This window comes from Mobula birostris, chromosome 9 (assembly GCF_030028105.1).
Source record: "Mobula birostris isolate sMobBir1 chromosome 9, sMobBir1.hap1, whole genome shotgun sequence".
Taxonomy (NCBI): domain Eukaryota; kingdom Metazoa; phylum Chordata; class Chondrichthyes; order Myliobatiformes; family Myliobatidae; genus Mobula; species Mobula birostris.
In genome coordinates, this window is record NC_092378.1 from 33,834,081 (window position 1) to 33,850,369 (window position 16,289).

Consider the following 16,289-nt stretch of genomic DNA (forward strand, 5'->3'; position numbering starts at 1 on the left):
CAACTTTGCAAAGAATTCTTCCAGCGTCCATGAGATCTAGCTCACTTGGAAATCAGACAGGCTTTGTAAATCTTGGGTGTGGCATTTTTCATTTAACACTATTTTACCTTGATATATTTGAGCTTTCCAATGTCATCCTTGAACACTGCTGTAGCATCATCCAGTACCTTTATAATTCACTTTCAGTTGACCCTATTGCAGGAGATGTAGCATGGAAATGGAGGATGGATCTCCTATCAAGTTGTAGTTGTCACAGCCAATCATGACCCACAATGCTGACTCTCCTGGTTTTATCACATACAAGCCCAGAGTGATTTGAGCAAGTGTCCAATTCCATTTTAATTAATTTGCCACTTAGTTCTGTGTTAAGCCATATTGGTTGTCTCGTTAGTTTATAAATTATAAATCTCAAGGCTACCTATTCCTATGTCACTCTAATCATTATCAGATTTTTCATCAACAGCATGCAGATTAGTGGTCTTTTTGAAACTGTGATTTGACTTTTTAAAAATCTTTTTCTCTTCCCTTCCAAACATTTATTTTTGTCTTCCCAATATGCTCTTTCTATGTGACTTACATTGCATTTTTGGCAAATTTTGCCTTTAAACCTGCATTGGTCTGGTGCATGTGAGCCCCGCCATAATGGTAAAACAATTAGTTCAGCCAGGCAGGTTTCTGTTTAGGTGTCGCAAATTTTGTTAACACTAACTTTCATTCCTGACTGCAACTCAATTACATCTCTATCTGCTGTTTCCATTGATTCAGCAATTTTAGCTGCTCTTTTAAATGCAATTTTTGCTTCAGTTAGGAGTTATTTTTGAATGCTTTTTCTTGTAAGATTCCACAAACTAAACAATATCACAGCCATCATTAAGCCCATCACCGAACCAACTATGCTTGGACAACTTGTTCAATTCAGCCACATAAGCTGAAGTGGTCTCCCCTTCCTTTTGATTCCGCATATGAACCTAATGCGTTCTGCAATCAACATTGGTTTTGATTCTAAATGTTCCTGCATTACTTTCAGGATATAAGCAAAGCTTATTTCAGCTGGTTTGGTTGGAGCAGTTAGATCTCTAAGCAAACTGTATGCCTTTCCACCTGTTGCACTCATTAACACTGGAACACACTTTTCATTGGCTATTTCATTCCCTTCAAAATATTACTCAATTCATTCAGTATACATTAACCAGTTTTCTGCTGTGCAATTGAATGTGTTCATCTTTCTTACGGAGCCAGACATATCTGCTTTTTTTAAAAAAATTATGAAAATCACCTGTGATTTTTGTACATTTTCTGCCATTTTTTTCAAACTCTAATGTCTCTCCCCCCTTCTGAAGAAAAAATGGGCAATGCTTTAACAGGTAGGTATCATCTTGGGTTCATTTTAAAACATCTTCATCACCACTGTTATGTTTTATAACTCCAAAACTTAAAATAAATTGAAAGAAGAACACAGTGGCCAGGATATGTTTTGCCTACTTATTTTTTATTTAGTGGGGTGCTCACGTATGACATAACAGTGTAATGACATATGCCACTCACATACTTAAATTATGTAAACAAAGAATGCTTAATCAACCTATATACAATACTGTGTAAAAGTCTTAGGCACATATACAGTATATAACTAATGTGCCTAAGGCTTTTGCACAGAACTGTATTTGTCAATGTGGAGCAGAGAGCGTTTGTTAATTTAGTGGGAGCAAAGGATGTTGGGAATGGTGAGGGTGGAGTGCCGGAGGGTTGTGGGACCGGTGGCAGAGAAGCAATGCCTGGGGCAGGAGATGGTGCAGGAGCAAACACACCCAGACCCAAGACACCAGGCAAGGTCATTTGATTTGAAACAATTGGTTTATTAACCATTACAGAATGTCTCTCTGGAATGTCACTCCATTCCCTCCTCCTTCCCCTTTTCCCAACCATGACTCCCCCATCCTGCCCCCTTCCCATTCTCAGTCCACAATAGAGAATCAGGTTGAAAATTTTTTTGGTGGCAGATGTACAGTGAAATACTTAAAATTATTACAGTACTGTGCAAAGGTCGTTGGCACACTAATTATATGTATCTAAGATTTTTTGCACAGTACTGTATTTACAATACTGAAATATTAAATACACTAAAGGAGGCCTTGGGATTCTCCTTCACCTTGTCTGCCTGAGCAACTTCATGCCTTCTTTTAGCCCTTCAGATTTCCCCCTCAACTGTTCTCTTGCATTTCTTATACTCAAGCACCTCATCTGTTCTTTGCTGCCTATACATGCTCTGCACTTTCTTCTTCTTCTTAACCAGGGTCTCAATATCCCTTGAAAACCAATGGTCACTAAACTTGTAAACAAGATGTGGATTGTGCTGCTGCCTGCGGAGAGTCAGAATATGAAGGTGGTGTGCAGTTTAACAGCGAGTCATTGTCTTGGTCACCTTTCTTGTGATCACAAGACCCTACTGGACATTGTTAATGTGAAATAATGGAAGTTTGATTCACTGATTAATCAGGGAAGAGTAGAAGTGGACAGCAAGTGAGCTATGTGGACTAGGCCTCATGCCTTGGTGTCGCTTATTTACAGCTGCCCAGGAGAGAGGCGTTAGAGCTGGTGCGCTCCCCCAGAGTTGCGGGAAGCTGTGAGCCGCGGCATCCAAGCTGGAGTCAGTGCTGCCCCCGGTGTCTGCTTGGCAGAAGACAAGCTGAATGTGCAGACTGCTGCAACATTAATGGACCTAGGGTCTTGGACTGTATATTTTCTGCAGACTGTATTTTAATGCTTTCTTACATATGCTTGCTATCTTATATGTGCTTTGTGCTGTATATGACTGCTGGTACTCTGTTTTGCACCTTGACCCACAGTAATGCAGTTTTGTTTGGCTGTAGTCATGGGTATTCATATATGGTTGAATGACAATTAAACTTGAATTGTGAACTACCCTGAAAACCACTGTCATTGGTTGAATCAAAGTGGTGGCAAATCTGTATATAGAAGGGAGATAGAAAATCTGGCTGAGTGGTGCCACAACAACAATCACTCACTCAGGAGGAGGAAATTGGAGGTCCATGAGCCATTTCTCATCGAGGGCTCAGAGGTGGAGTCAGCAACTTTAAATTCCTCAGAGTTATCATTTCAGAAGATTTATCGTAGGCCCAGAATGCAAGTGCCCTTAGGACAGACATCCCACTTCTCCCGGAAGTCTCCCGCATAATAATAGTGACTCCCTGATGCCCGCAAATTATATACATTATCCTGGAAATCAATTTTTTTGAGAGTGCGAGAGAGCAACCATGAGAGAGAGAGAGAGAGAGCGCGCGTGTGCCATGGCAAAGTGTTCCAAAAAAGAAAATATAAAACATACTTCACTGCACACTACCCTAAAGTGTACCCCTACCTAATAGGGGTCAAAAATAATGACAGTGTTGCTCGCTACATGGTGGCTTAAGACTGTAAAAGACATGTTGAGGTGAGTTTAACAGGTGTCATTCGTTCATTAGCATAGCTAACGTTATTTAAACTAGCTGGCTAGCTGCTAAGGAGCTACTCGATTGCAGACATCCCACCTCTCCCGGAAGTTCCCGGAGTCTCCTGCAAATTGATGGTGCTACCTCCCTGAAATGAGTTTTTGCAGGGTGGGATGTCTGCCTTAGGATGAAATCTGTGAAGGTTCAGCATGGCATTTAAAACATTGACAAACTTCTATAGATGTGCGATGGAGAGCATATTGACTAGATGCATCACAGCCTGGTATAAAAACACTAATGCTTTGAACAGAAAAGTTTACACAGCCCAGTCCATCATGGGTAAAGACCTCCCCACTACTGAACACATTCACAAGGAGTGCTGTCACAGGAAGCAGTATCCATCATCAAGGACCTCCAACATCCAGGCCATGCTCTCTTCTCGCTGCTGCCATTAGGAAGAAGGTACAATAGCCTCAGAACCCATACTACCAATTTCAGGAATAGTTATTGCCCCTCGAACATCAGGCTCCTAAGCCAGGAGGGCTGCATCGATGAAATGACAGACGAACCTATTACTATGTCACTTTCATGATGGACGCTTGGTTGTTTATAATTTTAAAATAATATAAAGTCAGTAACTACAGTCCCTAGCTGATATTGATGATATTAATGTAAGGCTAAGCCTCCAAAAAATGTACTTGATGACCAGAGTTTTGAAGAGTTTGCAGTTATTGACTATAATGATCACTTTACTGTAATCAACCTATTTTTAAATTGTGGTTGGGAATTATTTTCAACTAAACTTACAATGGTCCTAACTGAAAGAATTAAGGTCATAGATAAATAGTGTGACACAAATACACAGTTCTGGTATGATCTAATGAGCATCAAACCACCAAAGTTAGGTAATTCTGATTCTAATCGTTACTGACAAGCTACATCAAAAATCAGGAGCCTCTCAATCTTCATAGAAAAGAGAAGAAAAATCACCAGAGTATTCTAATCTTACACAGAGTTTTATGAAGGATAAGTGGCAGGAGTTCAGGCAGGCAGCAGACCACCTGCAGAAAGGTCACGTTAAAAGAGATTTCAGAGGATACGCTGTCAACAACAACCAAGAGCTAAGAACATTTAACAAGGCAGACCAGAGAAACGCTGCTATGTTGAACACATGAAAATTAAGTAATTAAGATGTAGGACACATGCATTAACTGATGATAAATGGGAGAAGAAATTATCCTGGACATACTGCGAACCAAAGTGCTCAAAGAAATCACTCAAAGCATTTATCACCAACTAATGCATGACATTGAGTATGTTCAACTCAAAATGAGATGCCTTTAAGTATTCAGTCATAATATTGTAAGTTTACCTGCACATTTTGAAAAGTTTAGTAGTCATAAAATAAAGATAATATCCCAGCAGAGACTCTACAATTGCTGATTTTCTGTATGGTATTCTATATTTTAATGTAAGTGAACACAACAAAGCTGCGTAATTCAATGTTTCAATGCAATTTCTGTAGCAAAGCTAGAAATTTGTACAAACAATTTGTTATGTTATCAAGAGCACAGAAACGATGATGAATGACTCAAAACTGGTGTAGAAAGAATCTATTTTCTAAATGGATAGGAATTCAACAAGAAATGGGCACAAACATTTTGTAATTTACACATAAAAATCAGCTGTACGTTTCTCTCTATTCTAATTTCTAAACTTGTACTTGTTTGTTAAATATCAAAAAAAAACATTTCCTGGAATTTGATGAATAGGAAGCAAGAAATAGGTTTAAAAGGTAAACCGAGCCCGAAGAGACAACCAACATTATTGTTTTACGTCTACTAAAATAACACTACTTCGGGTTGTTAGAAGGTACACTGTCATTTGTGCTTTCCGTATCAAAACTATGGCTAAGGGCTGAGTACTGGAAAGTGGGATTATAACAACCAGGTACTGATGGATGGCATGAACACAGCAGGCTGAAATGCCTGCCTCTGTGCTGTACAACTCTTTATTTCTCTCAAGTCTCTCGACCTCTGTCTTTAAGACTTAAAATAACTGTCTCCATTGCTGTCTGGGGTATAAAATTTCCAAGAGTCATGATCCTCAGAAGAAATTTCTCTTTATTGTTGTCTTAAAAGAGGAACCTCTTTTCCTGAAACTTTGCCCTTCTATTTCCATACCTTAACAAATCCAACCACTCATAACTTGTGCTTTCATCAAATAATTGCATACTGTTCTGTAGCCCAATCTATGGAACCTCTCATAGCACATCAATTCTGTAAATCTGAAGAAATGACCTAGTAAACCTTCTCTGCATCACCTCTAATATTTTTCCTTACAGCGATCAAATATGTATGCAGTATGCTAGGTATAATCTCAACAGCATCCTGTAAATTTGTAGCAAATTCTCTTCTATGCTCCCTAACCATTAAAAGGGCAGCCAAATATTCTATTACTAATTGCTCACTGTATCTGTATGTCAGCCCTTTGTGTTTCAAGTACTAGCACCACAAGAGCACTTCGTAAAGCAACATTTTGTAGTCTCACTATGTTTAAAAATAATTTGTTCTTACATTCTACCTTCCAAAGTCAATAACCCACATTACACACTAGTTACTAACAACTTGCTCTGCTTATTTATCCCTTAGTAGGATCTTTGGTTCTTCTGTATATCTTGCTCACCCATAAAGATGGAGGTATAATAGAGGATGGTGGAAGGAGATTGAATGGAGGTAGTGGGCAGGGGGCAGATAGCAGCACAGAAACATAGAAACATAGAAAACCTACAGCACAATACAGGCCTTTCCTTACAGACCATGAAGAAGGTAAATGGACAAATTTCCAACTTTTTCTTTGCTTCTAATGAAATATCTTGTATGATGTGGTAAAAGTAGCAAATCTATTCAGAAACATGAGAATCTAAGTATTATTGGCTGCTATTTTGTGGTAACATTTCGCAAAAATACAACAGATAGCTGGAAATGATTGCCTTGTTATAACTTAACAAGGTGTTTTGCGACAACTGATTGATAAATGGCAACAATCTGTTCTTAAGTTTGTCATTTTGAACATCTACAACAATAGTAACTATCTGTCTCTTAATTTTGAAGAATAATGTTTTGCCAATTCTACAGTGGACTGTAATAGACAAATAGATAATAAATTACGTATCACGTAGTTGGTCATCAATTTTAAAACAATGAATAAACACTTTAGATTAAAAATAGATTTTCAATACACTCCCTTGTAGCACAGAATGGACAATGCCTGTTTCAATTATTTTTCAGGCCTCAATGTAAAACATAATACATATGTCCTCCTATACACTACCAATTGTTTTAGTTCTTCAAATTTAGCAAATCCTTTATAGAGCAGGTGCCAGAATCTCCAGATGTGTATACTAAGCACCAGTGAAGCAAAACGATTTGTTAACTTTACTGAAAGAACACTAGTGCATTGCCTGCTCTGCAGCAATTCAAAGAGCAGCTTTCTTTACACAAGCAGCAGTGTTCTCTTCCTTAATCTCTCTCCCACCCCTTCCCCACCACCCCCAAATTACTCTCTTCCTCTCTAACTCCAGGATCAAAATAAGATGTAATCAATTTCTACTCCATTGGCTTAACAGATCACTTTAGGAGTTAGCAATTAGGGCAATATATTGAGAAGTAGAAAGATGTTGTCATCTTAAAAATGGCTATACTCTATCAGCGCAAACATGAGGAAATCTGCAGATGCTGGAAATTCAAGCAACACACACAAAATGCTGGTGGAACGTAGCAGGCCAGGCAGCATCTATAGGATGAAGTACAGTCGACGTTTTGGGCCAAGACCCTTCATCAGTTTATTGTGGTACTAGAGTATTCCATATGTTGCTCACTCTCTCCTTTATTAAATGAATTTTGTCTTAATTTTCTACCAAAAAAAACATTTTTCACGGCAACATTAGCTCAATTTCAAATGTATAACTTAATGATGTATATCTAGCAATCTTTTTGATGTCAGTACTTATACCTCATATTCCAGTCCTCTGAGATCTCATCTGAATTCAGCCTGGAAGATATGTAAATCTGGACACCACCCTAGTGTTTTTAAAGATAAGCATCTGATACAAGATGTGATTTAAGTAAGGGCAAAGAATGAATACAAAACTATTCTGGCACATTCCCATGATTCTAATTAAGTCTTCACTATGGCAACATAGTAACAAATTATGTAAATAAAATACAGAACAAATTAAAACACTACCAATAATACTACAGTAGTATAAAAACATATGTCATGTCCATTCTGGGGCAGCCGAGTCACTTTTGGTTCCCACCGAACAAATTAAAACACTACCAATAATACTACAGTAGTATAAAAACATATATTAGTTCTTAATAGTTATTGATAGAGGAATTCATCCAGCGTACACAGACATGTACTGGGTGTCCAGGGTGAATGGGCTTGTCATGTCCATTCTGGGGCAGCCGAGTCACTTTTGGTTCCCACCGGACACTCAGCTCTCACATGTGGCTTCAAGTAACTGTTTGCATTTGATAACAGCCATACCCCAGTACAGCGTTTCAAAAGGCAGGCTAAACCAAGTGAGGGTAGCCGGCAGGCATCACACCCCAGTGAAATAGGTGAAATCTTAGCACATGAAGTCAGCTCTGGCAGACTGGACGGATGAGATCAACAGTGAGATCCAACAGCCAAGAGGGCAGTTCTGCAACACTTTGTGGAGAGTGAATGGAATGATAAGGCACAGAAAAAGTAAGTTAGAAGCAGTCAAGAGAAAGTTGACTCAACACATGGAAAACCAGATTGTCTTATGAAGAAAGACTAGATGGGCTAAACTTGCATCTGTGTGAGTTAGAATTACCAAGTACAGCTGAGGTACATCAGACCCAAGTTGAATATGGAGTGCAGCATCCCTCCCCCACCAAAAGTAAAAGATCCACAAACATATTTTCAGTGACTTGCTTCAAGTGATCTGTACAAAACAAAGAAACATATTGATAGACAGCTACAGCAGATAGTGCTGAAATTGCAAAGATCAAAAAAAAGGTCAAAGAATTATTAACTCTTCCTTCAGTTAGTCCTGACGAAGGGTCTCGGCCTGAAACGTCGACTGTACCTCTTCCTAGAGATGCTGCCTGGTCTGCTGCGTTCACCAGCAACTTTGATGTGTGTTGCAAAGAATTATTGTGTCACTTCACTAAATAAGCAACTCTCCCAATTTTAATGGCGAACAAAATAGGGATGATAATACTTATCATGAGGATGTTTGAATGGTTAGACAATTAGAAATATTTGTGAGTGCACAGTTACCTTGAAAAAGATACTAACCTTTCCATTTTATTAGCCAAATTCCAAACAATGTTCCGAATTAAATATAGAAACACAGAAAACCTACAACACAATATCCGCCCTTCGGCCCACAGAGTTGTGCCAAACATGTCCCTACCTTAGAAATTACTAGGCTTACCTATAGCCCTCTATTTTCCTAAGCTCCATGTACCTATCCAAAGGTCTCTTAAAAGACCCTATTGTATCCGCCTCCACCACCGTTGCCGGCAGCCCATTCCACGCACTCACCGCTCTCTGTGGAAAAAACTTGCCCTTGACATCTCCTCTGTACCTACACCCCAGCACCTTAAACCTGTGTCCTCTTGTGACAACCAATTCAGCCCTGGGAAAAAGCCTCTAACTATTCACACAATCAATGCCTCTCATCATCTTATACATCTCTATCAGGTCACCTCTCATCCTCCGTCGCTCCAAAGAGAAAAGGCCGTGATCACTCAACCTATTCTCATAAGGCACGCTCCGCAATCCAGGCAACATCCTTGTAAATCTCCTCTGCACCCTTTCTACGGCTCCCACATCCTTCCTGTAGTGAGGCGACCAGAACTGAGCACAGTACTCCAAATGGGGTCTGACCAGGGTCTTATATAGCTGCAACATTATCTCTCGGCTCCTAAATTCAATTCCATGATTGATGAAGGCCAATACACCGTACGCCTTCTTAAACCACAGAGTCAACCTGTGCAGCTGCTTTGAGCGTCCTATGGACTCGGACCCCAAGATCCCTCGGATCCTCCACACTGCCAAGAGTCTTACCATTAATACTATATTCTGCCATCATATTTGACCTACCAAAATGAACCACTTCACACTTATTTGGGTTGAAATCCATCTGCCACTTCTCAGCCAATTTTGCATTCTATCAATGTCCCGCTGTAACCTCTGACAGCCCTCCACACTATCCACAACACCTCCGACCTTTCAGTCATCAGCAAACTTACTAACCCATCCCTCCACTTCTTCATCCAGGTCACTTATAAAAATCACAAAGAGTCGGGGTTCCAGAACAGATCCCTGCGCCACCCCACTGGTGACCGACCACCATGCAGAATATGACCTGTCTACAACCACTCTTTGCCTTCTGTGGGCAAGCCAGTTCTGGATCCACAAAGCAATGTCCCTTTTTGGATCCCATGCCTCCTTACTTTCTCAATAAGCCTTGCATGGGGTACCTTATCAAATGACTTGCTGACATCCATATACACTACATCTACTGCTCTTCCTTCATCAATGCGTTTAGTCACAATGCAATTTTGCCCAAACATGATCATTTCCAGCTAAGATGATATAACTGTATCCACTAAAATAAATACAATCTTGGGAAAAATACTTGTCTTGAAATTTCAAGTGCACCCTACTGGCAGTATTTTAATAATAGAACAAAGACAACAGCAATTGTCAGTGTACGTTTTCCACTGACTGAAAGGCCGAGTCTCTTCATGCAGTGTACACCAGGTTTTCTTGTTGCACTAATTGTCATGCTTGAGTAATCAAACAATTTTTCTAACTATCCATACAATTTAATGGAAACAAACTGTTAATTCTGCACATTTTAAATATAATTCATCATTCTTGTTTATTTCTTGACACCATCATTTAAAATTTATATACACAACTCTCATTGCATTGATATTCCAGTTCACATTCAACACTGTAAGAGCTAGTACCAACAAGCACGTAGCACAATCCATATCAGAAGCAAATGATGTTAGTCCTGACGAAGGGTCTCGGCCTGAAACGTCGACTATACCTCTTCCTACAGATGCTGCTTGGCCTGCTGCGTTCACCAGCAATTTTGATGTGTGTTCCCCATACAACAGTAATTTTTTTAAAAGAACTACAAGTACCAAAAACCTGAAACAAAATAGAAAATGCTGGCAAGATACAACGCATACTAGACACATGGAATCAGAGTCTTGATTTTTTTTTATTCTTGTCTACGATACAGTTCTATATGACAGATGAAACCTCAGCCAATCAGGGATAAAATAAGTAAACCTCATCAAAAGTAAGTTATTTTTTCTGCTACATACACGGTACCAGAACCTCTTGTATTTATTACATGCTGGCGTATATTATTCTTTAAAGAAATGATGCAGTAAAACTCTAGTAATCCTCTTTCTGATTCCTGAGGGTTTGATATCTAGTTCACCAGATGTTTGCCATAAACCCTTGGAAAATCACTGGGCCCCCAGTTTCACGTTCAACTCAGCTTTTATGTCTCCTTTAACTCACTGAGCCCCCAAGTTCCCTTTAATTTATAATGCTGTGTAGCATCTAATATTTATCATGATGTAGTGTAAAATCCAAAAAAACAATTTGACACTTGTGGGGAATAACATCCAATAATCTGGGAAACCTGCTGGTACAGCACGAAAGTCCCAAGTCCAATGTCCAAACTTGATTTGCTGACTTTGTCCACCATTCACTTGACTTCCTCTCAATTTCACTTTCATGGTCAAGTCCAAAAGCAAAAAGAATGTGTCATCCCTATTGGTACCGACAGGAATTTCCCATATTGTTATCATTAATATTAAATCCTACAAACTTCAAATAAGCCACGTAATTAAAATATATACTGCAATGTTTGTGCGTAAACAAAATTGGTAGTTAGACAATAATTGTTCACAATGTGGTTATCCTTTTATATATTATATCAATTGATTGCTGAAACAGTGAGTTGTGTGATTCAACTGAGAGAGCACAAAATGGAACAATTAAAGTAATTGAGCCACAGGATTTCCTGGAAAACAACTTGTGTAAAGAATTTATAGAGCAGAAAGAAGAGGTTATGCAATACAATGAGCTGGCTATGCCAAACAAACTAAACTGAGACTGGTCATGAGTCTAAAAGAGTAATGTGCGATAAAATCTTTCAGAAAAAACACTGATACTCTTTAAAATCCTTTGATACTTTCTTAACAGAGATATGATTGTTGGTAGATTTGCAATAACATAGATTGGAAGGAAGTGATTGGATTATTTGTGGAATCTGACAAGAGGGAACAGATGCTGCTTTGGATAGTTCACTCCAAAAAAGTGTTTAGAGAGATGGAAAATTTAGAGTTACCCAAAACAAGAACTGAAATATTGGATGGCCATTTACAGAAACATAAGTGGTGAAATACTAGGGAAAAAGACAGAAAAGGGAAAAGACAACAAAGGCTGTTTGGATCCTGATGTGTCGCAATATTAGTGAATAATAAAAATAAACTGCATATGGGAAATCACAAACAAGAGAACATCTGCAGATGGTGAAAATTCAAGTAACACACAGAAAATGCTGGAGGAACTCAGCAGGCATGGTAGCATCTATGGAAAGGACTACAGCTGATGTTTTAGGCCAAGACCCTTCAGCAGGACTGGAGGAAAAAAAGATGAGGATTAGCACTCATCTCAGGAGTCAGGAGTCCAGTCCTGCTGAAGGGTCTCGGCCCGAAATGTTGACTGTACCCCTTTCCATTGATGCTGCCTGGCCTGCTGAGTTCCTCCAGCATTTTGTGTGTGTTACTTGCATATGGGAAATGTTGTGCATGATATGAATTATAAACATTTCTCAAAATGGTGCAAAGGACATTGTAAGTCCACAGAATAGAGACAAACCATGTAGGAATAGAAAAAGGACTGGATTTAGGGTAGTTGTAAGTGATGTAACTGGTATCAAACCTGGCTAATTCAGTGGAAGGAACACCCACTCATGTATAACCATTAAGATTTTTGTGCAAGCACAGCAACTTAACTTTTATTGTTTGTACAATGTCTCCCAGTACAAGATATTTTGCAAATCTATTTGGAACTGTGACGTTGTGGCCATTATAGAGACTTGGATGCCAAAGGAGCAGGAATGGCTGCTAAGTGTGCCAGGTTTCAGATGTTTCAAAAAGAACAGGGAGGGAGTAAAAAGAGGTGGGGGCCTGGCATTGCTAATTAGAATAGTGTCATGGCTGCAGAAAAGGAGGAATTCATGGAGGGACGGTGTACTGAATCAGTGTGGGTGAAAATCAGAAACAGGAAAGGGGCAATAACTCTACTGGGTGTTTTTTTTATATAGACCCCCCCCCCAATAGAAACAGGGAGATTGAGGAGCAGATTGGGAGGCAATAATAAAATGGTGCTGTGATGGGAAATTTTAACTTTCTTAATATTGATTGGCATCTCCTTAGCGCAAGGGATTTAGATGGGGTGGAATTTGTGTTCAGGAAGGTTTCCTGACGCAATATGTAGATAAGTCAACTAGAAGAGAGGCTGTACTTGATGTGGTATTGGGAAATGAACCTGGTCAGGTGTCAGATATTTCGGTGGGAGAGCATTTTGAAGGTAGTGACCACCACTCTATCTCCTTCACCATAGCACTGGAGAGGGATAGGAGCAGATCATTTGGGAAACATTTAATTGGGGTAGGGGGAAATATGATGCTATTAGGTAGAAACTTGGGAACCTAAATTGGGAGCAGATGTTCTCAGGGAAATGCACGGCAGAAATGTGGCAAATGTTCAGGGAACATTTGCATGGAGTTCTGCATAGGTATATTCCATTGAAGCAGGGAAAGGGTGGTAGGGTGAAAGAACCATGGTGTGCAAAGTACGTAGAAAATCTAGTTAAGAAAAGCTTACAAAAGGTTCAAGAAACTCGATACTTCAGAAGGTAAGGAGGCATGGGATCCAAGGAGACCTTGCTATGTGGATCCAGAACTGACTTGCCTGCAGAAGGCAAATGGTGGCTGTAGATGGTGCGTATTCTGCTTGGAGTTCAGTGACCAGTGGTGTTCCGCAGGGATCTATTATGGCATCCCTCCTCTTTGTGTTTTTTATAAATGACCTAGATGAAAAAGTAGAAGGGTGGGTTAGTAAGCTTGCTGATGATACAAAGGTTAAGGGTGTTCTGGATAGTCTGGAGGGTTGTCAGAGGTTACAGCAGGCCATCGATAGGATGCAGAATTGGGCTGAGAAGTGGCAGATGGAGCTTAACCCAGATAACACTGAAGTAGTTCATTTTGGTAGGATCAAAGGGGGAGGAGAAGATGGCGGCGCGACACAGCGCTCAGCCTCTCCAGTGAATGATATCTGTATTTGTCAAGTCGGATGCTGTGCACAATCCTGATTTGATGGAGACAGACATGAGAAGCACGGAGGAACATTGAAGAAACTTCTGAAATGCCCGCTTCGCTGCCGCTGCTACTGTGCAATCGAGAATCTCCAGAGGGGAAGGCCCCGAATCCTCAGCTTTGCCTGTTGCTTGGCAGCTGGGGCTGGGGTCGAAGCGCTCGGCAGAGATGGTGCTCGGTGTCGGAGGGCTGGTCGGAGGCTCAAAGTTTTCAGACGGACTCAAGAGTCGGCTGCTTCCAGGATGCTACATCGGCAAGTTTGCGGCGTTGGAGGTTCATGGCAGGGAGAGTTTTCTTCCTTCTACCGTCTGCGTGAGATGATGGGACTTCCGAGACTTTTTTTTTTTTTTTACTGTGCCCATGGTCTGTTCTTTACCAAATTACGGTAAAATCTCCAAGTCTGCTTTATGGATCACTTTATCATCAGAGATGGATTGAAACCAAGTCCAGTCAAAGTTCAATGTCGCAAAGAGATGCTCAATCCCAGAGAGGATGCTTAAGTGCATTACATGTTGAAGCTCATTAACTATCCGAGTAAGCTCCTCTCTCCAACCCCAGCTAATTGAGATAGGATATGAAATTGACAAGAGATTTGTCCAACAAGGTTATGGAATGATGTTAGTTGGATGTTCACAAGCAGTTTGTCAAATAAATCAATGACAGTCAAAACAGAGCCTCGATTAAAATTTCGATGATAAGAAGGAACTGACATTCCAAACAGAAACCTCAGAAAAGGGTTGGAGCTTACAGGACAGCCAATCGAGAATTTACAACTAGACCTCTGATTGCTACAAGGAGATGTCATACAAAAATCAATGAGGAATTATTTGCTATGATCTTTAGATTAGAGATGTTCCATCAGTAAGCCCATGGGAGAACTATTAGTGTACTCAATGATCTCTGAGATTTATAACACAGCAAATAACTTACAAATACACACATAAGGATGGAGTTATATACTATATAAATAAAATTAATCTATTGTTACATTTTAGCTTGGGCTATAAATTATTGGCTTGTGTATTTATGGGTCACCCTAACTGTAACCAGGGTGTGTGATGGTCACCTCCCCCATCTGTGTGAGACTGGTTGGGTTCGCTCTCTGGGTTCATGGTGCCTGGTCTGTTTTGTGTCTATCACAATAAAACGGTTGTTGAGTTCAACGAGCTTCCGTGTCTGTCATCATGGACCACATGCTCGCCACAGTATGTAGATGACTGACAAGCTTAGCCAAGCTTAACTCAAATAGAGAAGAGATGCCACATATCTAAGCTTGAGACAATCAACATGATATGACACATTCCAAATTCATAACCACAATTATCTGTCTCAATAGGTGTTACCAGGCAAGATATTACAACCTCAGACCATACTTTTTGTGCAAGCTGAATATTCAAGATAACTTCAGAGATGGTAACTGTTGATTCCTCATTCCACAGAACTTATGGTTACCTCTGAAGAATATTAGAAAATATCTATATATGAATGGGAGATCAGGGATCATGTATACAAATGTAAAACCTGCAAATTCCCTAAAGGATCCAACATGAAGAAAAACTTCATTCTTGTCTCAGACACACCCTGGGAAAAATTCAGGCTGGATCTGTTTTCTTTTGAAAGAGAAAGTATATTGAATGAGATACATGCCAAAATAAAATGGTTATTTGTTTTTGTTGTTTTTCCATTAATAAATGAGGGCTGCAACACATGCGCAATATCAGATGTAATAGCATTCTGTGGACAATATCCGCTTCCTCAGTGACACCATCTTTTTTATCACAGTGATTATTTGCCAGCTAATGTCACAAAAGTGTTTGTGGATACAGGATCTCAATACGAGACTGAATGGCATGAAAGCATTAATAAGTGCGCTTTCTGGATCTACAAACAAAAAAATGTTTTACAGTCAATATGACCAAGTATTTCTCATATCTTGAGGGTGTTAACAAGGTGATACTGAGATACACCATTCAAAAAAAGAATAACAATATGTTTATAAAATCTCTTTGATAATGATTTCTGCTAACCACCAATAAAACGTTTAAGTCTCATTTGTTATTATACAACGTGCTGCAAAACAGTTATATCTCAGCCCTTTTCTTCAAGTACTTTCTCAGGTAGTACTTTCAAAATTATATTTCTGGTTCAGATCAATCAGTAGTGATTCAAAATCTAGACTAGTGCACTTCCATATATTCCAACTGTTGTGTTAGTAGAGCCATGGCACGGCTCATCTTCAAGTTTTTCCTAATATTTCAGCACAAGTGAACTGAACTAATTGAAGAGGGCAGAAGCCATATATTTCAGCCATATCAAGACCACTTCATAGATTTCAATGGACACAAGTAATGAAATCTAATTTAGAAAAGCAAGCAAAGTAACTG

The 16,289-nt window shown here is 39.6% G+C and overlaps 1 protein-coding gene across 11 annotated transcripts in view; it reads right to left on the reverse strand.

Annotated features, from left to right (window-relative positions):
* LOC140202653 (ELKS/Rab6-interacting/CAST family member 1-like) overlaps nt 1-16,289 on the reverse strand; it is a 754,922-nt gene that overhangs the window by 486,474 nt on the left and 252,159 nt on the right. The window lies entirely within an intron of this gene.